The 27,930-nt window shown below is 41.0% G+C and overlaps 1 long non-coding RNA gene across 3 annotated transcripts; it reads right to left on the reverse strand.

Moving 5' to 3' along the window:
- Positions 1-15,064: 15,064 nt before the first annotated feature.
- LOC144783475 (uncharacterized) lies at positions 15,065-17,307 on the reverse strand. Of its 3 annotated transcripts, XR_013601455.1 has the most exons (5): positions 17,196-17,307; positions 16,952-17,024; positions 16,755-16,844; positions 16,283-16,382; positions 15,065-15,954 (listed from the first exon to the last, which is right to left on the reverse strand). It is a non-coding gene; the product is annotated as an uncharacterized LOC144783475 (long non-coding RNA). The 3 variants fall into 3 exon arrangements; XR_013601456.1 differs by having other exon boundaries at positions 15,065-15,386; positions 15,855-15,954; positions 16,755-17,283; XR_013601454.1 differs by having other exon boundaries at positions 16,755-17,283.
- Positions 17,308-27,930: the final 10,623 nt, after the last annotated feature.

The raw sequence follows: 27,930 nt of genomic DNA on the forward strand, positions 1-27,930 counted from the left end.
AAAAATGTTTAAGTGCAATGTATTTTTTCAAACAGAACCAACATCATATTTTATATTTCATGTTTCCTTTTTTCCACAGAAAATGGCAAGCAATACCACAGCAATTTATACAAAATCAAGAAAAGGTAACAGACTTCTAAAACACTGTGGGTATATATATTGTAATGAGAGGATAAGTGAACCAAGGAGACATTGGAGGTGTGTTCAATATTATTCTTCTCGTTGCAGAGGCAGAGCAGTTACTGTTGGTGACAACATAATCAAAACCACTGAACATAACCACTCTGCCTCTGCAATGGAAATAGAAATACGCGATACAATCAACCAAATGAAAGATATTGCATCCACCTCCAATGCAACTCCTGGTCAAATTTTAAGAGAGGTTGCACAACATGTCCCTGGACATGTTGCTTGTAATATGCCAACAATCCCTAATTTGCGTAGAATTATTCAACGTAAAAAGCAGGCAAGTAACACACAAACAGTTACTCCACAAACTTTTGCTGACATTGTAATTCCACACGAATTAACTCTTTCTTTCTTTAATGAACCTTTCCTTCTCTATGATAACCAAAACCCTCTCAAACGCATATTAATATTTAGAACTCCCCGTAACCTTTATAAATTAGAGAATACTGAAATTTGGATGATGATGGTACGTTTAAATGTACGCCCCATCCTATCACCCAAATTTACAGCATTCATGCAGAAATAAACAATAATGTAGTTCCCTTAGTATATAGTTTACTACCAGACAAGCAATCTGCAACCTATAATGAATTTTTATCAGTAATTAAAGAGAAAACATCAGGAAAAAGTCCTAGGAAAATCATTTTAGATTTTGAATTGACTATGATGAATGTCATCAACAAATTGTACGCGGATACCCAAATTCAGGGATGTTTTTTTCATTTTTCCCAGGCATATTGGCGTAAACTTCAAAAAACATCCCTGGTTGCAGATTACTGCTCTGATAGCAAATTACAATTTGAATTAAAAAAATTAACTGCCCTTTGTTTTGTACCACCTGATAGTGTAGATGAATACTACACTGCAATTTCAGAATCTGAATATTTTATAGAAAATGAAGAAAAATTGGCTCCAATTTTAAATTATTTCGAGGGCACATGGATTGGGCGTCTAAGCAGATCAGGTCGCAGGAGGAAGCCACGTTACCATGTGCAGTGGTGGAACTGCTACTCAACCTGCTTGGAAGGTGGTGCTAAAACAAATAATGCCATAGAGGGATGGCACAACTCCTTCAGTCATACAATTGGCAAACATCATCCTAATTTTTACTCTTTTTTGAAAACTTTGAAGAAGGAGCAAAGTTTTCAAGAGATGAGAATTGCACAAGCATTTTCAGGTAGCCTAAATCCACGACCTTCAAGACAAACAAAGGAAATGTCCAGGAGACTATTGGGTGTACTACAACAATTTTCGTTGTGTGTGGCATCAGACTACCTTGAAAATGTTGCTAACATATTACATTTCTAAAATTTAATCCAAAACTTACTTTCCTGCTTTGCCCTAAATTTATTTTTTATATATTGAATTCAATTGGCTTTTTTGTAAAAAATTTAAAATTTTATAATCGTCGGGTTCCCTTACCTTTTGAAATCTTATCCTTTTCAGGTATACATTTTTGAAAAATGGAAAAATCCATCCCCTTTCTTTTTACAAATAAAAACCTATAAAAGGCATGTAGAAATTATTTTTCTACTATTAAAAATTAATTATGATTTCAGATATGGAATATTTTTCCTAGAAGTAAACATTTTGAACGTTTTTTTTTTTAAAGTTATTTTGAAATACTTTTTTCCCCACTTACTATTTCAAAAATGATACTGGCTTGTAAAAATTTGTTTATATGACAAATTTCTGTTGTATTTCAAACAGAAAACAAACAAAAAAAGCACCTTTACTGAAATATTACCCATTCTTCTATTTGTCTAACAATTCTTTATATAAAAATGTGACGTACGTAACTTAAAATAAATTTTTTATGGTTAAGTAACTTCACAACCTAACTAAATATAATCTCACTTACTAAATATATTTATAAATTCTTCCCTCTAGATTTTTTCATGATTTTGCCAAGAACACATCCTAACTGCAATTTTTCTCGCTGACTAAATCTTTTCATTTTTCAAATATTTCAATTTTTAAAATACACATGCAAAACATATATTTTGTAAATTTGCTTTTTGAAATATGAAAAGAAAACAACCAATTAAACCCATTTTTCGTAATCATATCTTGCATCTATGAAACCACTCGTAAAAAAGCATTACCAATGCCATGAAATTCCTTCTTTTTGAAATATTTATCCAAAACAACCAATCAAGACCCTTATTTCAAAATATCAGCAAACAATACCGCACAAATGTTGCTTCGATTTGAACACTCGTAAATGCAAAAACCTGTTTTTTTTCAACAATCCAAGCCCAAAAGTATCATTTTTCAAATAAACGTTGATAACCTTTCTATGTTGAACAAACTTACAAAAGCAATACATTCCCATCTCAACACAAAACATGTAACGTTCAAAATGATTACTTTTTGAGTATAATAACTTTATTTAAAAATATTTACCCTTGACTTGTTCTGATACATTACCCGACGAAGGCATATACAAATGAAATGTTCGGCGACATGTTCAATTTCAATCAAAAACAAATATTAGTTTAAAACGCAACCTCTCATTATCCTCTCATTACAATATATATACTTTTTTAATATGTTTTACTGTTAATTAAGTTGTAAAAGTTTCCTACCTTGAGCGCAGATCAGCTTCCAGCTGCTTCCAGCAATCGATGAAATCCAAGATGGCGTCGAACGTCGACGTTAACGTAACGACGTGATCAAAAAGCCGCAAAATGAATAAAGGACTATTTTAAGCTAATGTAATATTTTTTTGTTATAATACATTATAATAATCATTTCAAAAGTTAAAAAATTTAGAAAATGTTGTAAATTTGAAATAAATAATATATATTTTTTTTACATTTTATTTTCGTTAAATAATAAAATATTTTTGAAAACACAAAGACTTTTTCAATTATTTTTCTTAATTTTTAACGTTTTAAAATATTGTTTATATACCAAAAATAAAGTTTTTAATCACTTACCATTATGCTACCCTTGTATCCTTCTTCTCCATCCTGCTTCTGTTCTTTTTCATCCATACTAAACCGTTCCGCGGATTCCAATGGAGTATTCATAGAAATAAATAAAGGACTAAAACCTTCATTGAAACCAATGCAAAAGCGTGAGAAAGTTTCTAAAATTACATCTATTAATATTCCAATTTATTTGTAAATTATTTAAATATTATTTTAAACATAACTTAATATTAAAATATTTATTAATAATAATTTTTACCTTCTAAATCATCTAATTATTATTATAGTATTATTTTTTTAAATCATAATCTCTATTCTTTCTCAAAAAATACTGGAGTATTAATATTAATTTTTTTTAAACATTATTTTATATAAATAACTTTGACAAATTGTGAAAATAAATACCAGAGTATTAATACTTATTTTTATAAACATTATTTACCAAAGTATTAAAACTTTATTTTATAAACATTATTTAATTTAAATAAATAATAAAAAATTCCTACAAAAAATACCTGAGTATTAATATTTATTTTTATTAACATTATTTAACAATGTATTAATACTTATTTTTATAAATATTATTTATTTAAAATAAATAATAAAACATTGCTACAAATAAGACATGATTATTAATAATTATTATATTTAAATAAATTATACAAAATTGCTACAAAAAATACCTGAGTATTAATACTTATTATATTTAAATAAATTATACAAAATTCCCTGAGTATTACATATTACATAATTAAATAATAAAATTATTCATACTTATTTTTTCAAACATTATTTAATTTAAATAAGTAATAAAATATTGCTACAAAAAATACCTGAGTATTAATAATTATTATATATTTATTAATATTTATTATAGAGTATTAATATTTATTTTTATAAACATTATTTACCAAAGTATTACAACTTTATTTTATAAACATTATTTAATTTAAATAAATAAGAAAAAATTCCTACAAACAATACCTGAGTATTAATATTTATTTTTATAAACATTATTTACCAATGTATTAATACTTATTTTTATAAATATTATTTATTTAAAATAAATAATAAAAAATTGCTACAAATACATGATTATTAATACTTATTATATTTAAATAAATTATACAAAATTGCTACAAAAAATACCTGAGTATTAATACTTATTATATTTAAATAAATTATACAAAATTCCCTGAGTATTACATATTACATAATTAAATAATAAAATTAATAAAACTTATTTTTTCAAATATTATTTAATTTAAATAAATAATAAAATATTGCTACAAAAAATACCTGATTATTAATAATTATTATATACTTATTAATATTCATTATATTTAAATGACTGAGTATTACATAATTAAATAATAAAAATATTATTATTTAAAATCAAAATTTTGATCACATGTAAAAAAAATATTACATATTAATATTATTATTAAATAACCCACAAAATAATATGTAACAATTAACCATATAAATTACGATGTAAAAGCATGCGTTGTAATAGCACTTGCGTTGTAATACCATGCGTTGTAAAAACATGTGTTGTAAAAGAACCTGCGTTGTATTACCTGCGTTGTAATAGCACTGCGTTGTTATACTTGCGTTGTAATGGATGTTTCCCGTAGGGTGAGAAATAGGGTAGTGCATTGAATATGTTTTTTTATTTTTTTATTTTTTGGCAGGAAAGTAATAAATATATACGTCCAAGTACATGGAGGGTATATAGATGCATAAAATAAGTAAATATAAGTAGATTAAAGATGCATTCAATAAACTCTGGTTTTCAGCTGTTGTATTTAAAAATGTATTTATTTATTTTTTAAACATAATTATTAGACATGTTTATACAAAGCAATACACACATATATGTACATAGCTATAGTCCAAAATAAAAGCTTATATAAAGAGGGATATGCTGTATATTTCTGTTTGTGTATGGTGCGTATGTGGGCAAGAGCCAATTCTTGAGTAGTTTTCTGCAGATAAGGTGGTTGTCAGTGGACCTTTTGTTGGAAGGTAAAGAGTTCCATATTTTGGCTGCTTGAACAGAGAAGGATGTGCCACCCATGGTTGTTTCCTTGTATCTTGGGAATATGAGGCGTGGCGCCACTCTAGAGCAGAGGTTCCTATGATGAATGTGTTTGGTGATTTTATTCCTGATGAAGAGTGGTCCCATTCCATGTATCGCTTTGTGGGTGATACAAAGCAGCTTGAACGTGGATCTTCTGGCAACCGGTAACCAATGCAGGGCTTTCAAGGAAGGGGAGATGTGGTATCGCGGTTTGATATGCAAGAGTAGTCTGGCAGCCGAGTTCTGAATCAACCGTAATCTTTTCTTGGTTGTTAAAGGTGATCCATGGTAGAGGCTATTGGCGTAATCGAGTTTGGACGGAACTCTTTCAGGCTGTTTTCAACCAAGCCTTCTTCATTGGTTACTGTTTTTCTGTGTTTTTCCCTCTCTTGCTCTGATGAGGAACAATAAGTTCTGGCCCTCAAATATTAGTACCGATTGGTCGAACCTGCAACCACCGGCTCAAATTAAGCTCTGGTCCTGGAAGTATAAAATGCTAAACATTCTTTTGAATCAATGGCGGGTAGCACCCTGAAAAACTGCTGAAGCTCAACCCCCCAAAAATGGCACATATCTATATCAGAAGGCAACTTTAGGAGTGTTGAAGGATGTTAATGTTTTTGATTCAAGGCGTTCGATGTGGTGATACACCAAAGATAGATCGAGAGTTGTAAACACCCTAGCGCTGTTTAACGTAGCTAACATTTCTGATATTTTGGGCAACGGGTGACGATACACCCAAACACAATCATCCAAGTTTCTCAGATCGATGCATAATCTTATACTGCCATTCAATTTTTTCAATCACAAAATCACGAAATAAACATTGTAGCTCCCTGCTCAAATCCTCTTTCACCGATAAAGGTACATTTATGATTTTGTTGTCTTTAGGCACAGCAGAATTGTTTTTAAATTGTGTGATTGGCAGCCCCTTTAAGTACTCCTAAGTAATTCGAACAAAAGACACTAAGAAACAGTTGTTGCCACTTACCAGTTTCATCCAAATGACACTCTTCCACCACCATGCTAACCTCATAACCAAGCACTTGGGTAGGGTGATTAGGGCCTAATCCCCATCAACAGATCTCGTTGCTGTGGCAATCCCAACAGACAGTCCTTGTCTTGCAATGTACACCTTGCCAGATAGTTTCATGCCTTTAAATTCCAAAGTGGTATAAATCTAGCTAACAACATTTGTCGGCTTGTTGCTATATCCCACTATTGTGATATCAGGAGACAGAATTTGAACCTGCCCATACTTAGAAAAGAGGTCATTGATGATTAACGAATACTCGGCACCTGAATCAGATAATACCGTATAGGTTTTGCGACCAATAAAATATCACAATATTGACCATCCCTGCTTAAATAGTCAATTTGGCAAATCTGCAACACAAACTCATCAGGCTCATTCACGAGATTTACTTGCCTAACTTAAGCTCAATGCTTACATTTGATATCTACACCAACATGTGCACCTCTGCTTTTACACACGAGGAAAATGGCCTTCATTCCTACATTTGTGTCACGCTTGTCCCATAGGAAATAGCCACTACAACGAAGCTGTTGACGTGTATGCCTTTACCACGCATGTGTTACAACGCATGATCTTTTACCACGCATAGCCTTTACCACACATTTATTAACAACACATATGCCTTTACCACACATGCCTTGGCAACAAATTAAAGTTGTAAAGGTGTGCATGGTAAGGGTATATGCGTGCTACTGGTGGCAAGGGCATATGCGTGGTAATGGTACCGACGTGCGGTAAGGCCATGTGCATGGTAAAGTTGCCGGCGTGGTTAAGGCTATCAGCGTCTATAGATGAAACGGAGAGACCCTTCCACTTCGTTGTGAGTGAGGTAAAGGGGATTCATCCTGGGGCGGGGGGGTACGGTTTTAGGGGTATTTTTAACAAGGGCGGAGGGGGCGTGCAGGGTCCTGTTTAACCCCTTCGCTGCAGCGGCAATTCCGCCGCAGCGCTAAGGGGGTGGGGGGGCCGCACTGCGCTCGCGTACTCGTGACGGAACCGCTCCGTCACGAGTCGCGGTTGCGCTGTGCTTATGACGGAGCGGTTCCGTCACGGCGCCGCCCGCTCTTAAGAACGCCCAGCGCAGGCGCGAAATCGCTGCCGCGCAGGGGCTCCGAGCGGGCCATGACGGAACCGCTCCGTCATCAGCACAGCGCGGCCGTGTCTGATGACGGAGCGGTTCCGTCACCAGCAGGGGAGGGGTTAAGTGTTCAGGGCAGGGGAAGGGTATTTTTAAAAAGGGCTGGTGGTGGGGAAGGGAAAGTCGTGCAGGGGTCCTGTTTTAGGGCTTAGGGCAGGGGACGATTATTATTTAGAAGGGCTGAGGGCTGGGGAGGTCGCACTGGGGTCTGATTTTAGGTCCCAGGGCTTGAGTATTTGTAAAAAGGACTGTGGGCCGGCGGGGGTGGGGGGATCATGACGGGGACCAATTTTAGGGCTCAGGCCAGGGATCAGGGAAAACCTTCACCATGCATATGCCTTTAACATTCATGCTTTTCCAGTGAAATTCGTTGTAAAAGCATGCACGGTAAAGGAATATTTGTTGTTAGAAAATGCGTGGTAAAGGTAATGCCTTGCAATGGAGTGCATTATTCCATCATACGACCTTGTCCAAAAATCAAACAATATTTGCTGGAGGCTAAATGACAATTTATGTCACGCCAAAGTACACACATGCATATGAATTTGTAGGCGCTATACCTCTAGCTACCACACTAACCTCTGTTTGAGCACTCGCTCTTTGCACTTGTTCCAGTGAATTGGAGTTAAGCTATAGTTGCTTCAACCCTTGCAAAGCGGTTTTTTAACGATCCTCAATCTTAACAACCTAAGTTAGTTTCTCAGTTAGCAACAGTTGACTCTTCCTAGGAACCAGTGAAGAGCCACCACTTTATTTATATCAATGCTAAGGTCTCTGTCCAATGGTTTCATGGCTGTTCATATTCACCAATGTCTTCCTCCTCCCTATTGACATTCAACAAACTAATAGGCAACTTGGTGCACAAACACCTTTCTTGTAAAGGTGTCTAATTTGTTTTTCTTTCATAACTCCAGCCATTGGTACAAAGGACCCCCAAATGTAGGTATAAGATTCTGTGGACCTCAGGTAGGTATATGAGGACAGAAGAGTAAAACTGATCAGTTCTGAATGTCACCTTTATTTTATTCATGTTTAACGTGTTCAAGTGATTCAGGAAATTGGTGATAGGATAGTACTGAACTCTGCTTTGTAACGCAAGGGCTCTGCCTTTAGGGGTGACTTCCAAGATGGCAGTCGATGAGATCCTGACGCCGGTGTAACTGTTGTGGTGTATTGCACTGGTACGGGGTGACGTGCCTCCAAGGCCCACACACCAGGCACCGCGGTTTGCGTCAGGCAATCGAGAGTTGATCCAAAAAATCTGCAGATCCCGCGGGTGGAGCGGGGTGGAGCAGCACTGAAGGCTGGGGTCTGCTTACCCAGATGTTCCAGTGATCCAGTTATTCAACAGCTGTTCTGTGGTGAGGAAAGATGAAAATGGAGGCACAAAGTGGAATAAATCACGTGCATCAGAGTTTCCTGGCTTTCCTCCTCAGGAGCAAGCCTGCTCATCACCAACTTGAAGTAATCTCTGAAGCAGAAATTTCCAAAAATCAGGTTTATTAATCAAAGGAAAAATACATCTCCAACGAGAGGGGTCAGCCAACACTACCTCAAAGTGGCGACACAGTTTAGAAAGAGGGGTGGGCGGTAAACTCCGCACCGCTGGCGGAGTTTTGGAACACCATATGGTTCTTTTATTTATACTGCGCATAGAACATCATAGACAACTGTATCTAGGCGCTCACCGAGACCATTTCTCCTCTCAAAGGTGATCCATTCAATAAAAAAAAGACATTATTTTACCATATTCCTACGTGATCAGAAGTAATGTTTGCATCTAGCATGGGTGCAGAGACACTTCTATAGTTTGAGCCCCAGAACCAAAAATCCCTCATCTCTTCCAGACGTGTACTTGTGTGTGGGAGTGGGAGGGGGGCTGTGGTAGGGAGGGGGCATTGAGGAGAGAGGGGTTACAAGATATGGCGGACCCAGGTGACTGTTGTTATGCATCGTGATTGGGTCAAAAGTCTTTAATTTTATTTGAGGAAAAACCCTTCAAAATCAAGCATACATCTCATAGCACAGATAAAAGAAAACAAAACAAAAATGATAAAGTCATCATAATAAAGTTGAGAACTTCGTCTGACAAAAGCAATCCGCTCCATTGTACATTGAGAAATGTACAAGGTGGGCGGGGGGCTGTATCAGGCACACAGTGAGCACACATTATGATCAGATTTTTGTCACCTGTCGTCAAACCTTTATTTACAGCTAAACACAGTATGTGCACAGAGCATGGGCTGCTTCAGCACAAGCTGCAATTAGTGAAACAAGAAATGCCAGTTTGTCCAGAGGTAAAGCACACAAGTCATGACGTGTGCAGGGCAGAGACGGGGGGCTGTGGGTGACTGACAGCCCAGGGAGAGAAGTAACACATTCACCCGGGAGATGCAAAACACGCCACGTGAGTCAACACTTTGCAAATGTGTGCAGGTACCAGCAGCTGAGGTGATGCTGCCAGACAGACAGACAGACGTGGCACAGCACAGGCTGTTTGTCGAGCCAGAAATGTAAATATATTCACAAACACCACACCAGGGATAACAGTCACACTAGGGGAACTATTTATGGTAACTGATGCGCTGTCCTGGAAGAGACTGGCAGAAGGCACACAGAATTATTCACATTTCAGTTCTCGTGTTTACCATGAGCCGTAGTTGTGATTTCAACCAATGAGGAGTCAGCATTGTTCCACCAAGGCGCCATTACACTCAAGTAATTACATTCAGGGTTACTGTTGTTAAAGAGAAAAAAAACAACTTTATTTGGCTGCAGCTGGAGGAAATGGAACACAAAATTATGAACAAAAGATCTTAAACAACATCCGCATGAAACACCCGTAAAAAATCCACACTTGACGTTTTAATTTTTTTTATAATTGAAAGAAGAGAGTATATATTAGACGGGAAACAGAACAAAATGGAAATAAAGTAGCAGGGGCAATGCCAGTAGGTCTGGCTTTAATGTACTCACATGGCCGGACTTATTTTCATCTGGTGTTCCGGGAAGAGGAGCGAGAACTAAGTAGGAGCGCCTCCCTTCTCTAGTGCAATTTAACAACCAAGAGTGCGTGAGAAGAGGAACAAAGCATGTGAGAGGGCGCATAGGGCTGCAGCAACGAGCTGAGATGCCCAGGCCCGGTGTCACAAGTGCCTTGTGCCCCATGAATATAGTGCCAATATCGGCCCCACTCACCAGCCCTCCCGCAGCAACATACAGGTAGCATAAATAAGCAGACAAGACAACTTATTGGTTGGAGAAAATTGCTGCAGGTTTATTAGCATACAACTATGCCAACATGGTGGGTTATCTTACAGGCGATCCAAAGGCAAGCCGCCCCTCGCGGCCTAACACCTGATAGGCCAAACTTGCATCATGGCCTTAGCCAATCGGTGCTTAGCGGTTGTGCTGAGGGGATAGCCACTCCCACTTCCGGTGAACCATTGGTCCACCCTCTTACTCACACCCCCCCTACGAGGGGCGGAGCGTTCAAGCGACCCCCAGTTGGACAGGTTTCCAACCACCCGTAGGATAAACGGCCCCCACCCCGGCCGGAAGTGACGAGTGGAACCCTAAAAGAGTCTTAGAACACTGGGCTGCTCCGTGTGCCATCTTGTGGCACTAAGGGGACCGCCCTCTTATGAGGGTCCCCTGCGGGGACGAGTCAGTCAGCCTGCAGTGCCTTAAAACAAAATCCCTTTATCCACTGGTAGGTGAAACCGTAATGATATGTTATTGGCTATTTGTAGAGCACACGATCACCAGGTAGGTCGCTTGGCGCTAAGTAATGAAAAAGACGAGGGTTCCCTACTATTTATAAGCTTGTGTAAACAACCACGTCTTTAGAAGTTGCCTAAATTTGGTGTGGACGGATGCCTGCCTCATTTCCAATGGAAGTGTGTTCCAGATGCAAGGAGCTGCCATAGGGAACCTACGTCCTCCAATCCTGAGTTTCTTTTAGGTGGGGGTGACCAAGTAGTGAAGGTAACTTGATCGCACGGTCATCGGTCGTCGAACATTATTTTACAATACGAGCTATCACAAAGCCCGGGCATCTCAAATGCAGCGCCTTGAACACCCTGCAGCGTGCCCTAAATCTGCATCTCTGTGCCACCGGTAACAAGCGGAGGTCCCCAGTCACCCGCATGATTGAACCCCCTCTTGGAAGCTGAACTATCAGCCCGGCAGCCTGGTTTTGAATTAACCGAAGCTTGCGCAGGAGGGATTTCGGGCAATCCAGATAGAGAGAGTTAGCATAATCCAATCTGGCATAACCAGTGCCAAGATAACTTGGAGCAAGGCCTCTCTCATCGGGAATGTCTTAATCTTTTTTATCCACCGCAGTTGCAGGAAACAAGCCGAGGTCACTGCACTGAACTGCTGTTTACATGATAGATCCTCGTCGGTGATCACACCCAGGCTTTTTACTTCCCTTTTCGGAGTTGGAGGGGATCCCATCTCAAGAGGCCACCTCCCGGATTCCAACATACTGTTCTACTCTTAGTGAGGACGATCTCAGTTTTGTCTGGGTTAAGTTTCAGTTGGTTATCGTTCATCCATCCACTGATGAAATGCATGGTTCTTTTGGAAGTGCAATCTAGCTGCATCGCTGTTGTTGATCGCTAATAACAGTTGCATATCATCCTCGTAGTTGAATATGTTTACTTCCATCATCTTAAGGGATCTGACCAAAGGCTAGATGTAGATGTTGAGGACGTAGGGGGAGAGAGAGGACCCCTGGGGCACTCCACAGCTCACCTTAACCTCCTTTGAGGAATAAGGGGCGAGATGCACCGATTGGGATCTATCCTTCAGGAACTGTCATCCTGTTCAATGCTTCGCCCCGTAACCCCGTGGCACAGACACGGTCAGCCAACAAATCATGGTCCACCGTGTCAGAGGCATCTGGCAGGTCAAGCAGCACCAACGCCCGTGTGTTCCCCTTATCCACTTCTCTTCGCAGTTCATCCAGCACTGATGTCACCAGTGCTTCAGTGGAATGTGTTGCTCGAAACCCTGCCTGACACTGGTCCAGAAACTCTGACTTCTCTTAGAAATCGCAGAGATGGCGAGCCACGTAGGCTTCCAAGATCTTGGCTAAAGACGGGAGATGGGACACTGGGCGAAAGTTCTTCATATCTGAGGGGTCTGACCCCACTTTCTTCAGGAGGGGTACAATACCTGCCTTTGTAAAGGATTTAGGTACAAGGCCCAAACTGATAGAGTATTCAAGACATTGTAGGAGACTGTCTCCACCATAATGTAGCAGAAGAGTGCAGATGCAAATTAAGTAAGAGATGAGGCAGCTGCATTCTGAACAATCTGAAGGTGATCGATGTGTTTCGGTCAACCAAGCAAGACTTTATTCCTACAATTTAAACTGGATGAGATTGCGGACTGAATCACCAACCTTCTCACTTCATCTCATAGGCAAGGAATCATTTTCCTTAAGCTATTCAAGAGGAAGTAACATACACCAGCGATCCTGTTGACATGTGGGCACAAGGTAAGATGAGGGTTGATAAAACATTTTTGGAGATAGTAGCAGGGATATGAGCAGGCCAGTGACTACCAAACAGAGGTTCAGCACCGCTGATGATTCCCTAGAACAAAGACCTGTTTCATCTGCATTCATCATCAAAGTGCCAATGGCCATCAAATGTGCAAGTAAAGCAAGGCATTCACGAAGTTTAAAGTAAAGTCAGAGAAACTACCACTTTGTGGTGTCAGGAATTGAATTTCAACAGCACTCTTAAAGAAAAAAAGTAATGATATACAGGCTTGTGAGCATTTTCTGCATGTAAGACCGATAAGCTTTAACGAGCCCACTCGGATGAATGTTAATATTCAAATTCAAAATATCTTTATTTGGTTTCATGTTGATAAAACCATAAAACACAATATATACTGCGTCATAAAAATTGGTATAATACAATATATACAATCACAAAGCAGACCAAATGTGGACAAGATGGCAATTCATTCTTAAATGTTCATGGACAGCATAAGTCCAGAATACATAAAACTACAAATCACATCTGTAAACATCTGTTAAGAGTACTAGATTAAAATAATATATATAGTGCAATAAAACCCTTAAATGAATGTACAAGCTATTAGCTAACCAAATACATGAAACCAGGGGTGGTTATAAAAAAAAACAGCCAATTAGTCGCAGCTCGCCCTGAGCCTAATGGCGGATTTTATAAAACCTAATAAATGGAATACGACATTGCCCGTCAACTTCTGGAGGAATATATAAGCAGGCCGGACTTGGTTAAAATTTGCCTGTTTCAGAATGGGGATTAAAAAAAGATTTTTTAGGGGTGTCATAAAATGGGCAAAACATTGTAAAATGAACCATTTCCTGCGGAGATGAACCATCGCAGCCACAGGGCAAAAAGAATTGTCCTCTATTTGACCTCCTTGGATATGTGAGAAGTAGATACAAAAGGTCAAGCCGATATCTAGTCAGAAAGAACCGGTCATAGGAGTTCACGAGGCCCAGTAAGTTCGGTTAATATGTTAATATGATTAATGCATGTTTGATTGAAAATATACTTTTATTTGATAATGATATCTATAAGTAATAAGGGGTACCGCAGTAGGCACCTGCTTTGCCCCTAGCTATGCAAAGCTGTGCACATGCTGTTGGGAGGAACAGGTGTCCAATGGCATCAGTTACCATGGATACTAGCTATGGTTGCCCTTTCGTTGCATTATTTAGATGATTTGTTTATTCTGCGGAATGGTAACTTGGAGGATCTGAGAAGATTTGACACTTTAAAATGATGATGATTCGAATATCAAACAAACAATGGATTCCAGTCAGGAAAGTGTAAATTCACCAGGCTATTGCATAAGGGTTGTATGTAGGTGGCCTACGGAAGTTTTATTGGGCCAGGGGCGGAGGGCAAACGCTTCATTGCAGGGCTGGGAGACAGGGGGACCACAGGAGACACAAGACATGGGGTTACTGATTTAGGCTCTGACCTAGGCTCTGAATATTGGTTTAGTGTGGGTCTTTTCCGCTACTAGGTAACCTTTTCACTACTGTTCACTGTTCCTGGGTTCGGTTGAGTTCTTGGGGTGACTAATGTAGAGTGGGAAGGGGCATTAGGGGTTATGGGTGTAGTAGACAGGTAGGGTGGAAGTAGGTGGAGCTATTGTTCACAAAGGGAAAGTTGCACTGCTATTTTGTCTTTGATAGATACCCCCGCACCATTGTTGGGAGGAGCGGTCTTAGGTGAAAGCACAGGGGAATATACATTCTGTTGTTCTTTCACAGAATAGGAGCCTGTGCTCTCTAGTACTAACCCAGTGCTTTAAATGGGTCGGTACTGCCCTGTACTGAGTACCAGCACTTTTTATTTTGTGAGGGAGAGTACTGGCCCTACTCAAGAGAGAAGTGATACTTTAATTGGAGAGTGCCGGCACTTCTCAGAAATAAGCAGGTACTCTACTGCAGAGTACCTGCACTTCTATTTTTCCATTTCAAGAACTGACTATATCTAGGACTGAACTACATGATGTACGGCAGGTTTCCAAGACATTTGAAAAAGGTCTATAGCCAAGTAGTACAGATTCTTTTTTAGATTTTAATATTCGAATATTTAGGTATATTAACATATATCGTCCAACTGTAGAAAGACCATTCAAAAAATTTTTTTTATCTGATATTAAATTTTATTAATGATTTGTGTTTTACATACGAAAAATGTTTATATATCTTTTTGTTGATTTTTTGTATATTTCTCTTTTTTTGTCACATTAGCAATTTATGAAGGACACTACAGTGTTAAAGTGATTGATATTATACATAACATTCGTATATTTACATATTTAACTAAATTCATGAAAAATTTAAAAAACATAAACACAGACGATAGAAGACATAATCAAAAAACTAAAAGAATTCAGCAATTGAGTTGAAGGCAATACGGTAGATAACACTACGCGCGTTTCGGCTCTTGGGCCTTCTTCAGGTGACCGTCTATTGCTCTATAGGGTATGGAAAGAGAACATACATCACTCTTATTATATAACAAATTTATATACAGGTTTATATACAGGAGGACAGGAGAAACAAAACATTTCTTCGTGAACTTATTTGACTAATTTATATACAGTAATTCTAATCTATATACAGTGAATATGTATGTACAGTGAGACAACCTAGAACCTTTGAAGACAGCACACAAGGTATACATATAAAACAGTGACAGTAAATGTTATGTACACTAATGATGAGACATCTCTTGAATCAAAGACATCGCAAAGTGAGGTGGGCATTGAGTAGCTCTATCCTTGCTTAGACTATCAAGATGTGCAGTCTATTATTTAACTGAAAATCTATATGATTGTAGGCTTCTCACGTTGTTACTAGGGTAAATGGTGGAATAATCGATAGAGCCACTAATAATATAGGATGATCATATAACTGGATATAGTTAATTAAAGTATACTTACAGCAGGGCAAATTGATAGACCCAGACTGGATGTATGACTGCAGTGAATTCAGAACAGCTGCAGAATGGAGGAGTTGTTCAATTATAAGGATGCGGGATATCTAGAGGTGGAAGATGTATCGATATAATATTTGAATACCATTGGGGATTAATACAATTATTAAACTAGAGCCATAGAGGCCATCACTACCTAGACATTAAGAGTCTATGATTAGAGTGGAATAGTTTAGTGAGAAGTGATACATGACTTTTTATGGGTGGAAATCGCTGCATAGACTACCAAGGTGTGGAGTCTGATATTTAACTGAAACTCTGTATGGTTGTTGACTTCTCATATTATTACAAAGGTAAATAGTGGGAGGATCGGTAAAACCACTAATGCTGAAGGAAAATCTTAAGGCTGGATGTAATTGAATAAAGTGTACTTACATCAGGACAAATAGGTAGACTCAGACTGGATGTATGGCAGCAGTGAAAATAAACCAGCCTCAGAATCGAAAAGTTGTTCAGGTATAAAGATACGGGATATCTAGAGGTGAAAAATATATCTATGTACTATTTAAACACCATTAGGAGATGATACAAAAATGGAACTACAACCATAAAGACCGCTACTGCCTAGATATTGGGAGTCAGTGATTAGGCAGTCACAGTTTAGTGTGAAATAATACATGACTCTTTATACGTGGAGGTGCAACCAACTTATTTATCTGGCATAAGGAGAGGTCCATTTATGGTATTTCAATGAAATGGATTCATATGTCAGACAAATGTAAAGGAATGATGGAAGAAGGGGGTAGTTGTACTATTTCTTGAGACTATAACGGTATCGATTTGTACTATACCTACAACTTACTAAATGAACACAGAGACAACAAATGTGTATATAATTGATTTGTACCTGAATGTTTACGTCTTCATATGTCGTAAACGTAGTTGGCAAAGAAGCATAGCAGTGATTCTATATCGTCTTTGGTAGTCTGAGGATGAGCTAAATAAAGAGAAGGGGGGGGCTGTTGACTGGCGAAGCAGTGATCAATAACGATAGCTCATAATTTGTGAAAAAAACACGTAAGTAAACTAAATAATATAGATTACCTTAAGAGTGATGATCTGTTATATTTCAAACATAGTGAGCCTGGCCATTGTTTTAGCGGTATTGGCAACAAGACTATTGGAAGCAAAGAAGGAGAAAGAATGTTTGTAAGAGACGTACAATAAGGAATTCATTGCCACGCTCTTGTATGTTGCTTATATATAAGAGAGAGTGGTATTTCAGTAATCTTTGCATGTGTACCTAAATAAGTAGCTTGACTCGAAATATGGGCGGGTGACAAATTACCTTGTACTTATGATTCTCGTGTTTTCCAGGAGTTCGGATCTGATATAGGTGTACTGATTGTTGCAGAAACCGTAACTGTAACACAGAAATAGTAGGGGTCAGGTCGCGTAAATTATAACAATAAACCATATACATGGTAATGTTTATTCTATTATGAGACTAAATTCAATGACTGGTACGTATTTGCTCTGCTAATATCAGGACAATTTCCGCTTCCTTTTTTTAGAGGACAAATACCCGGAACCTCGTTGGTGATATGCGTGATAGTTAAATGTTATTTTGACCGAGATGCGCGGTCAAAGTCTAACGTGGGTTCGGATTTCAGTATTGAAGCAAGCGACAATTTCCGCTTCCTTTTTTTAGAGAACAAATATCCGGAACCTCGTTGGTGATATGCGTGATAGTTAAATGTTATTTTGACCGAGATGCGCGGTCAAAGTCTAACGTGGGTTCGGATTTCAGTATTGAAGCAAGCGTGGTTATCGCTTAAACATTTCTGTTTTTGAATCCGGAAACTCATTGGTAATGTGCGCGGTAATTAAATATTGTTTGACCAAATTGAGAGGTCAAAGTATAGTAAGGGTTATCGCTTAAGCATTTCTGTTTTTAAATCCGGAAACTCATTGGTAATGTGCGCGGTAGTTAAATATTGTTTGACCAAATTGAGAGGTCAAAGTATAGTAAGGGTTCTGAGCATGGTTTTCGCTTAAGCATATATGCTAGCGGTAATTTAATGTTGTGCCTGAATAGGGCGAACGAAGTAAGTTTCGCTAGATGGTAAAAACAGATAACGTCTGTAGCAGCATGTCATCTTAAGGATATGCGGCATAAGTTTGCAATCGAAAAATAAACATTCCTAGGTTAGCGTTTTTACCTGAGGGTAGTTAGTTGGTGGCGAGGAACTCCCGGTATTCTTGCATCGGCTGTGTGTGAGCAAGGCAGTCGGATTTAAAAGACATGCAGCTCAAAACGCCCTGTTTAAATAGAGGTCAGGTGTGTATGCCTGACGATGGAAAAAGGTAAAAAGGGATAACAGACTCTAGAAGTTGCTTAGTAGAGATAGAAAAGGGAACCATATAAGTGAAGATTTTTACTTGAAACAGATTTCTGGGCATAATCTTAGATGCGATCAGATATTCATTGGGGACGGTATATTATGCAGCTATAGAATCGCCTGATCCCAGGGAATTTCTAAATTTAAGCCGTCATTCACAGTGTTAAATATAAATATATAATATACCTCACGTTTTTGCCTTATTTTATTACAGCAGAGCCCTGCTGTTGGGGAGATTTTTTCTAGTATGTACCAGCGCATGTCGTCTGGTGAGTGTTGGTTTTCTAAATAATGACATACTAGAGGTGCCGTTGTTTTTTGAGTGCGTATTGCCGATCTATGTTCAGTGAGCCTTGTATGTAAAGATCGTGAAGTCTCTCCCACATAAGCTTTGTCGCATGGGCACAGTACTATATATACAACATTTTTACTTTTACAGTTCGTGATGTATTTATTTTCAATTGTTGTACCTTTGTGACTAAACGATCTGTTCTCTATTGCCATGGGACATGATTTACAAGTGCCACATCTGAAGTTACCTTGAGCTGGTTGTAAGTCTGTAATGGTGCGTTGTATTGGTTGTTTCTGTTGTGGCATGCGGGATCTTACTATGAGGTCCTTGAGATTTTTATTTTTACGATAGGCAAACATAGGTTTTGGTATAGTCTCTTTGGTTTGCTGATTGATGTTTAGTAAATGCCACTGAGAGCATATGATCTGTCGGATTTTATCGTAGAGGACAGAGTGTCTAGTGACAAATACTAGATTCTGATCTTTTGTTTTTGTATTTCCAGTGAGTAGATGTTGTCTGTCGTAGAAGCGAGCTCGCTTACAGGCATGTCTGATGATTCTATGTGGGTATCCACGATTTTCAAATTTGATTTTCATTTCTTCCGCTCTGCGATCATAATCTGCAATTTTGGTACAATTGCGACGAAGTCGCAAAAACTGGCCAAAGGGGATTGCATTTCTCTGAGTAAGGGGGTGGAAACTAGTATGATGTAAAATGGTGTTACGTGCAGTGGGTTTTGTATATAAATCCACGTACAGTTGTTTTGTGTCATGTTTTATCATGATATCCAGAAATTCAATCTCTACATTGCTGTGGTGAGAAGTGAAGTGAAGATTTTCGTCACAGAGGTTAAGCCACTGTATAAACTCAGCCAGTCTATCCGTGTCATCATTCCATAGAAATATGATGTCATCTATGTATCGTGACCATAGTGACACTGTTTCAAAAAATGGGGCCTCTTCTTTGAAGACAAATTGCTGTTCGAAGAAAGCCACATAGATGTTCGCTATAGTGGGAGCACAGGAAGCCCCCATGCTAACTCCCTTTGTTTGTTTATAGAGAGTACCTTGAAATTCAAAAATATTTTCTTTAAGAACAATGGTCAAACAGTCTAAGATAAACTTGCTATTACATTCGACTTGATAGGCTTCAATAAACCAGGCAGTTGCACACAAGGCCCCTTCATATGGGATGTTAGAATATAGACTTTCCACATCTAGTGTGACTAGCCATTGTGTGTCTGCATTATATGGAGTATCTTCAAGGAGGTTGATAATTTGGCTAGTGTCTTTTACATATCCTGGTATTGTACGGCAGGTTTCCATCCTGATTTAGTAATGCACCTTTTGTGTTCTGAAAACTCAAAGATATATTACAAAAAAGAAAAAAAATGATTTTTGGAAAATGAAAATCGAAATAAGAAACGGTAAGTCACTGACACCAGTGTATAATAAAATCAAAGGTGGGAAAATGTGTTCCCCAGGCCAATACTTGTTGTCCGGTTGCCCTCAAAATGCACACCCTGTGAAGAACTGATTGGGATAAAAAGGAACGGGAGGGCAACTAAGAATTGTGACAAGCAAAAAAGAGATGATTAAAAGATTCAAGGCACATTTATTTATTTTTAAAAGTAAGCCTGCTGGTTTTAATTTAAACATTAACATGACCATGCAGTTTTTGACTTTAAAGACCCATCAAACAATTTAGGCAGCCCCAAAGTGGAGAGGAGTTGGCCTAATGGCTAGGGCGGTCGACCTCGAATCTAGGGAACAAGGCTCGAGTCTAGGCACTCACAGAAAATCCTGTGATTCCTATGCCAATCACTTAATCTCCCCGTGCCTAACAAAAATGAACGTGTCCTCATGCAACGCAACTGGTGCGATGTAAAGCACTCGGATACCCGATACCGGGTCAAGTTCGAGCTATATAAAGATCCATAAAAAATAAAAAAAATTAAAAAAGGATACACTGACATGAGTATTAACTTCCTTTCTGAAGCCAACCAAGCATTTAGCGTGGCTGAGTCCAGTAAGGGATACATGTCTACTAAGCCCTTTCATTGGCATTTGTCAGAGTTGGCGATTCAAAGCCCCTTCCTATTGCATTTGTCAGAGAGTTCATAATGTAAAGCTCCTTCCTATGGTGCTTGTCATGGAGTTCATTTTACGAAGTAAAGAAGTCCACAGGTGGCTGAACTTGTACAAAGATTGATTGAAGTAAGCTACTTGTAATAACACCCCACCATGTTGACACCAGCTTCCAAGTGATTGGTTGAATCCACTGAACACAAGGGTTCTAAATTACCTCACAGATACCCCTGACACAGACAGTAGGCGCTACATACCTAGCATACAGGACAGGATGTAACACACCACCCTTTCTCCAACAAGCAAAAACATCCTCCACTGCTACACACACAAAACAAACCACAGTATGAAGCATGCAACTACACTCATGCAAAGGACTTATTATGGCCTTTAGAAGGGCGCTGAAGACCTGGCTGTTCACCAATTAATTCCGACTCGACTTTCCGTAAGGAGTGATACTTAGCGCCAGGACACCTACGGGTAACAGAGCGCTGTACAAATGTCAAAAATAAATAAATAAAATGAATAAATACATATTGTGAAAAATAACACAAAACACACAATCACATCTGCAACACAGTCTAGCAAAAGCAAACAACATAAGGCTACGTGGCCTGATCGCGACTTACACATGCTCCGAAGTGTTGCACTTGACCAATATTATACCCATTAATTACACTTAGCCCATATAAGTAATGTGTGCGTCCCTTAGCCTGCCGAAGAATCACCCATGACACATGCAACTTCACAATCTGCCCATATATTGCTTATAGTTAAACATATGAAAAAACACTACTAGCCCGCTGAAGACCCAAAGTACACATGCAACACGTCATCGAAATTGGATATATGGTGTAAAGATACACATGAAACCAGCCCATAACCTTGACTGACTTAATAATGGCAGGAACGTGCCCTTCCCCAACATGCATGTAAACGGCAAATAGAACACAATCATTGTCATATCCTGACTCAAGAAAGACAGACTCGTTTATTCAGGTTTCACGGAGCTTTATTCTCTGCTTCCTTCTCCGTCCCTGTCCCTACTCTATCTACCCACTTCCCGCCTACACTCCTCCTCTTCCCCTGGTCCCCGGCTAACTCCACCCACCCAGCTACTAGACTGCTGACTACATTACATCTCCCCCTTTCTTGACAAGAGAACAAAACAATAGATTGGCTCAGATTTCTTCAATGAGTCTTTTCGGTCGTTGGATATCTCGGCGGAGTCGCAGAGACATGGTTCCAGTTTCAGACTCAGAGTCCACCAGAGGATCTCTCGTCTGACTCCCGCTCTCTTGGTCAGATCGATCGTGTCCCTCATTGACCGACATTCCAGTCATCTTTGTGAGGGCTTCTCTCATGTCCGGAGGACATTTCTTAAAGTGTGATACATTCCTGGTGACTCGTCGATGATTGGATTCCGCTGTTATCATGGTGCCCTTCTGCTGGGTGATCAGTAAAGGTTCAGCTCGGAACCGGCAATCAGTTTTTCTTGCTGGTCTAGTTTGACGATGACACAATCTCCTTCATGTAGAGACGGTGACCTCGCTCTCCTTGCATCCGCGTATGACTTCATTTTGTCTTTGTTGCGACTGTCGGTCGCCATCACCTCTTGATGACTGCGGAGAGGCGACACCGCTCGCAGAGCTCCTTCCCAGGTCGGTATGCGAGTCCTTATGGGACGCCCTAGCATCAGCGTTGCAGGACATTTTCCAGTGGTCGCATGAGGGGTTGTTCTGTACGCCCGGAGGACCTCGTTCAAAGCCACCTGCAGATCCCTTTTCTCAATGGTGGCTTGTTGAGAAGTCTTTTTAAGTGTGGCCATAAATCGTTAAATGGTGCCATTGGCCTGTGGCCATAGAGGTGTAACTTTCCTGTGTTTGAAATTCAGGTGCTTTGCAAAGGCACTGAACTCGTGTCCATTGAAAGGGGGTCCGTTATCTGTTTTCAGTTCTTTGGGAACACCCCATGCTGCAAACACTTCATCCAACACGTTGAGAGTGCTGGAGGCACTTGTTGATGACACAAATTGAGCAATGGGGAACCGTGAGTACTCGTCAATTATGGCCAAGACATATTTGCCTGATTGCAGAGGTCCATAAAAATCCATGGCAAGCTCTTGCCACACTCCACTAGGTAGTGTGGTCATTTGCAATGGAGCAGGAGGGTATCCCTTGTTGACCAGCTGACACTGGGGACAGTCTTCCAGAGTTGACTCCACTATCCGATCGAGGAGGGGAAACCACACACGTTCCCGGAGAGCTTGCTATGTTGACACCACTCCTCTGTGGCCTTCATGAGCAAGATTGACAACACCCTGTCGCAGTTGTCTGGGGATAACAATCCGCTGACCTCGCACTACCAACCCATCTGCGGTAGCAGACAGTTCATCACAGACATGCCGGAAGGCTTGCATCTCCTGCCTGACAGTCGGATCACTGGCATCTTCTTCACTGTCATGTCTCCACCGGTTTGTCTGTAGCCGACGTAGCACCTTCTGTAAAATGATGTATTGTGCAGTGGCTTCCCGAATGGCTTCCATGGGAACGGCAGGTGGCTGTGCTTGATCAACCACGAAGTGGACATACTCCTCTGCAATGGAGGGCTTGGACTCAGACGACGCTCGCGGGTGTCGCGACATGTAGTCCGCTGGGTTCTCCGATTTCCCGGGCTTGTGGATAATTGTGAACGTATATTCTTGGAGTCTCAGACCCCATCGTTCAATCCTCAGTGGCATCTCGGACCTTGGGTTACCATAGATCGTGACCAGCGCCTGGTGATCATGTTAAAGTGCTTGCCATAGATAAAGACATGAAAATGTTCACACGCCCATACCACCGCAAGACTCTCCTTCTCGGCTTGAGAATATGCTTTTTCAGGATCCGAAAGACTGCGACTGGCATAGGCAACAATGCGTCTCTGATCAGAGTCATTTTCGTACTGCGCCAGAATCGCCCCCAATCCCACAGGGCTGGCATCCACTGTTATCTCCGTTTTCCGGCGAGGGCTAAAGTATGAGAGATTATCGGCAGACTCCACCACCTGCTTAATGTCTCTGAAAGCCTGTTCACACTGAGGGGACCAAGTAAACGGCTGACCTCGTTTTGTGAGAGCCCGAAGCGGATGGCTAACAGTCGCATAGTCCTTTATGTAGCGGGTACAGTAGCTAGCCATGCCCAGGAATGACCTCAATTCTCCAACATCTTGTGGGCTCTTGGTTTCATTCAAAGCAGTTATCTTGTCCGGGTCGGGTTTCATCCCAGCACCAGAGAATATGTGACCGAAGAATTTCAGAGTGTATTGGTGGAACTCACACTTGTCTTTGTTTAGTGTCAAATTGGCTTCCAGCAGTGCATGGCATACCCGATCTAGAGCCTTGTCATGCTCTAGAGTGCTGCATCCATACACGAGTATGTCATCGCTATAATTCAAGGTGTTGGGGATGTGATGAATGATTTGTCGAATTGCCTCCTGAAAGATTTCTGCCGCCGAGGAAACACCAAAGCTCAGTCTTTTGTACCTGAATAATCCAAGGTGAGTTGCGAATGTTGTAATGTAGCGAGACTTGGCATGCAACTCCAGCTGGGGGTAGCCCTTGTTTAAGTCAAGCTTTGAGAACACCCTCGCTCCATTTAGCGCAGAGATCATGTCACTGAGATGTGGCCCAGGGTGACACTCCCTCTCTATGGCTGTGTTGGGGAGTCGCATGTCGACACACAACCTTACTTTGCCAGGGGTACCTTTCTTCGGTACGATGACTACCGGCGACACCCATGGAGTTGGACCGTCAGTCCTTTCAATGATGTCTGCTGATAGGAGTTCCTGGAGTTCATCCTCTACAGCTTGCTGGAGGTGAAACAGCACTCATCGAGGATGTTGTGCCACTGGCCTGATCTGTTCATTTATGTGCAGACGGATTTGACACCCTTTCATTTTTCCTAATCATTTGAATAGTTTGGGAAACTTATTGATAATGTCCGGATCATCACTGACCCTGTAAAGAATCTCGACAAGCCGGAGGCGCTCCGCAGTTGGCAAACTGAGTAGGCAGTCTGCTTCCAGACCTTCGATCACGTGTATGAATGCTGGTATGGTTACGGTTTTGTGGCTAAGTGTCGTTGGAAATTTTCCCAGGCAGGGAAGTGGCTCCTTGGCCATCCAGGTGAATACCCGGACGTGTGCAGGAGTCAATGGTGGCTGAGGCTTCATCCTCTCATATTCAGTGACTGGAATGTAATTTAGCGAAGCTCCGCTGTCCAGCACAAATTTGGTCTCGTGGTTCCCCACACTTATGTCTAGACGTGGATATTTCTTGAGCTGGTCAGGATCCGCAATCATGTTCACATATTCCACAGTGTATTCAGAATCTCTGGATGTTGATCTAGAGTCTCGGGATGGTGATCTCCTCCCCCTTTGAGACCTTTGTGACTCCCGACTTGAGTGTGACGAGCCGGAGGATAACTTCGGTCTGTCTTGGACTGCTCTTATGTGATGTCTTCTGGCATCAGAGCGAGATGGCCTCGTTGTTCCACTCCGTCTCTCCTTTTGATATTCCCCACACATCGCTTCAAAGTGATTCGTCCGCCCACATCTTCTGCATCGCTGACCCATGGCAGGACATGCATCGACGTGTGGATAGTCTTATCCGCATCTGTAGCACCTTTTTGTTCTCTCCGGTTTCCTTTCACTTCGACCAGCGTCACGCCTCTTGTGCTCAGTGCGTCGTTGACGGGATGACGGCCGAGGTCTCCATTGTTTCTCCCTTGAGTTTCGGCAGCTGCTGCTGCTGGCCTGTACTCGAGACACCTGTTCTCGGCTTACATTCCGTCCAGTTTCAATGCTTCTAGCGTGTTCTTCCGCCTGGTCATAGACGCGAGTCATTTCTTCAATGTCGTCTAATTCATGATGCTTCCTCAGTAACCGCCTTCGGAGCGCTTCAGAGTGGCATCCATCGATGATCTGCGACTTGATAGCAGCGTCTGTTGAAAAAGTGTCAAACTCACAGTGTCTCGATAAGCGCCGCAGCCTGGTAATGAATGTGCTCATTGCTTCTTCTTTACCTTGACGTGCCTGATGAAATGCATGTCTTTCATAATCAACATTTCTTTTGTGAAGGAATTTCTTGTTCAGGGCTTCATGCACTTTGTCATAAGTTCCTACTTCCGCAGGAGGAAGGTCTTTGATTATCTTACTAATTTCTCGGCCCGCCAAATTGCGGAGGGCAATCAATTTTTCTTCATCTGCGGTCACCTTCGACCCTTTAATGTAATCTTCAAAATCCTCAAACCACTCCTGCCATCTGGGGCCCATGCTCCCTCCAGTGGTTAGAGTTAGAGGTTCTGGGGGCCGCAGATGCGACACCCCCGTGAGGATTGGTTTGACCTAGTTTCGTTGTGGTGAGGTGTTCGGGGTCACCATTGTGGCGGCACGACCTTTACACTCTTTCCTTTAACTTGGGTTAACTTATTATCTCCTCTTATCAGATGCTCGGGCTGATTGGCAGTTTCCTACTTGCTTCGGCTTGTGCTTGTGTATTGTTTCAGTTTTACAGTGACTTGTGCTTGTTTGTAATGCAGCATTTGCTTTTGCCGTGGTTGTTTATTATTTGCCACTCGCATTAACTTGTGCTTGTTTGTTCTCAATAGTTCATGTGCGCCAGGGCTTGTTTATCAATGAAGCGCCTGACTTGAAAATGGCCGCTCTTGAATTGCACAGGGATGTCCTTTCAGGCTGCCTGATTCTAAGATGGCCACTCCCCTGAAGTCCATTCACCACGAGGTTTGGGGCTGCATTCACTTTCAGACTCACGGGGCTCACGCGGCACTCACCAGCACCTTTCCTGGCAGGCGGCAGGTCTCCTTCAGTCTCTCTCTCGTGCCTCTTGTCCTCGTACACCCTCAGGTATGCTCGGGGTCAGCTCCCGATTACTTGCATGCTGTTCCTCAAGCATCGGGGGGGAGCTCCGACTTTCGGCAAACTCGTTTGGCACATTTAGACTTCTCCTCGGCTCTCCACACCGCTCCAGACGATCTTAGCCTCCAGGGCTCTTCAGGAAGTCTGGGGTGGGCTCCCAGCTTCTTCGTCGGCCTCGCACGGCTCCCAAGCTCACTCTCACTTTTGGGCACGAAACGGCGCCGAGTTTAAAATTTCATTTGGCGCTCGACCGCGCTCCTCGTCTATGGCTCCACACGATCGCTGAATCGCGGAGCTGGGTCACTGGCTGCTGGCCTCTTTTTGGGCGGCAGTTTCTTTGGGGCCCATACGTCGCGACCGCGACTGTTCCTCAAACTATGCCCCCGGGACAGGACGCTGTTTCCAGGGTTCAGAGGGAGAGCAGGCCGCTCATCCCACCCTCGTCGCCAGTTGTCATATCCTGACTCAAGAAAGACACACTCGTTTATTCAGGTTTCACGGAGCTTTATTCTCTGCTTCCTTCTCCGTCCCTGTCCCTACTCTATCTACCCACTTCCCGCCTACACTCCTCCTCTTCCTCTGGTCCCCGGCTAACTCCACCCACCCAGCTACTAGACTGCTGACTACATTACAATCATGTGTGTGTCCATGCATGACACTAAGCCACAAATCTAACCAGCAATTGCCAACATATTGGAGGAAAGGATTACTCGAAAACACCAGCCACCTACACAATACGTATACAGAGAGCATAATGGGCACTATGCACTAGCTTGACAACGTTTTAACACCTAAATTGGCTTACACAGCCCAAAAACCAGCTTATATTGGTGAAACACTATTACATATTCAAACAACAATAAATTGTAATGCAGACCCACAATACAACCCACAAACCGTACACTTTCACTAGTGCAACACATGCCCACACCAGACAAATGCAGCAAAAGGCACCAAAGAACATATTATTGGTCCACCCTTTCCACTGCTCAGAACCACAATACAAGTAAAAAGCATTCACACTGCAAGCACTAGCAAAGCCCCTTCAAAAATATAAATCCACCCTCATGGTAATGATGAACTAATCTATTTCTGCATAATACATTCCAAACAGAAATACATGTAGCAACAATAAAATGAAGACGGGTGTGTAAAGGAACACCTCCTCCATTCAGCCAGCAGTACACTAGAAGGTGTCAGTAGTTTTCCATCAAATCCCACAGAGAAATCCATGAGACTCACAGTCCTTCACTCTTGGTAGAAAGATGGTGGCAGCTTCAAGCCACCGAAACAGGACTGGGCCAAGACAGCCTGAGTTCATCCTTAAAGTCTCTCAAATGTCTTCAGGGCAGAAACACAGGAAACAAGACAGAAACGCAGACAAGG

This window comes from Lissotriton helveticus, chromosome 9 (genome assembly GCF_964261635.1).
Source record: "Lissotriton helveticus chromosome 9, aLisHel1.1, whole genome shotgun sequence".
Lineage (NCBI taxonomy): Eukaryota > Metazoa > Chordata > Amphibia > Caudata > Salamandridae > Lissotriton > Lissotriton helveticus.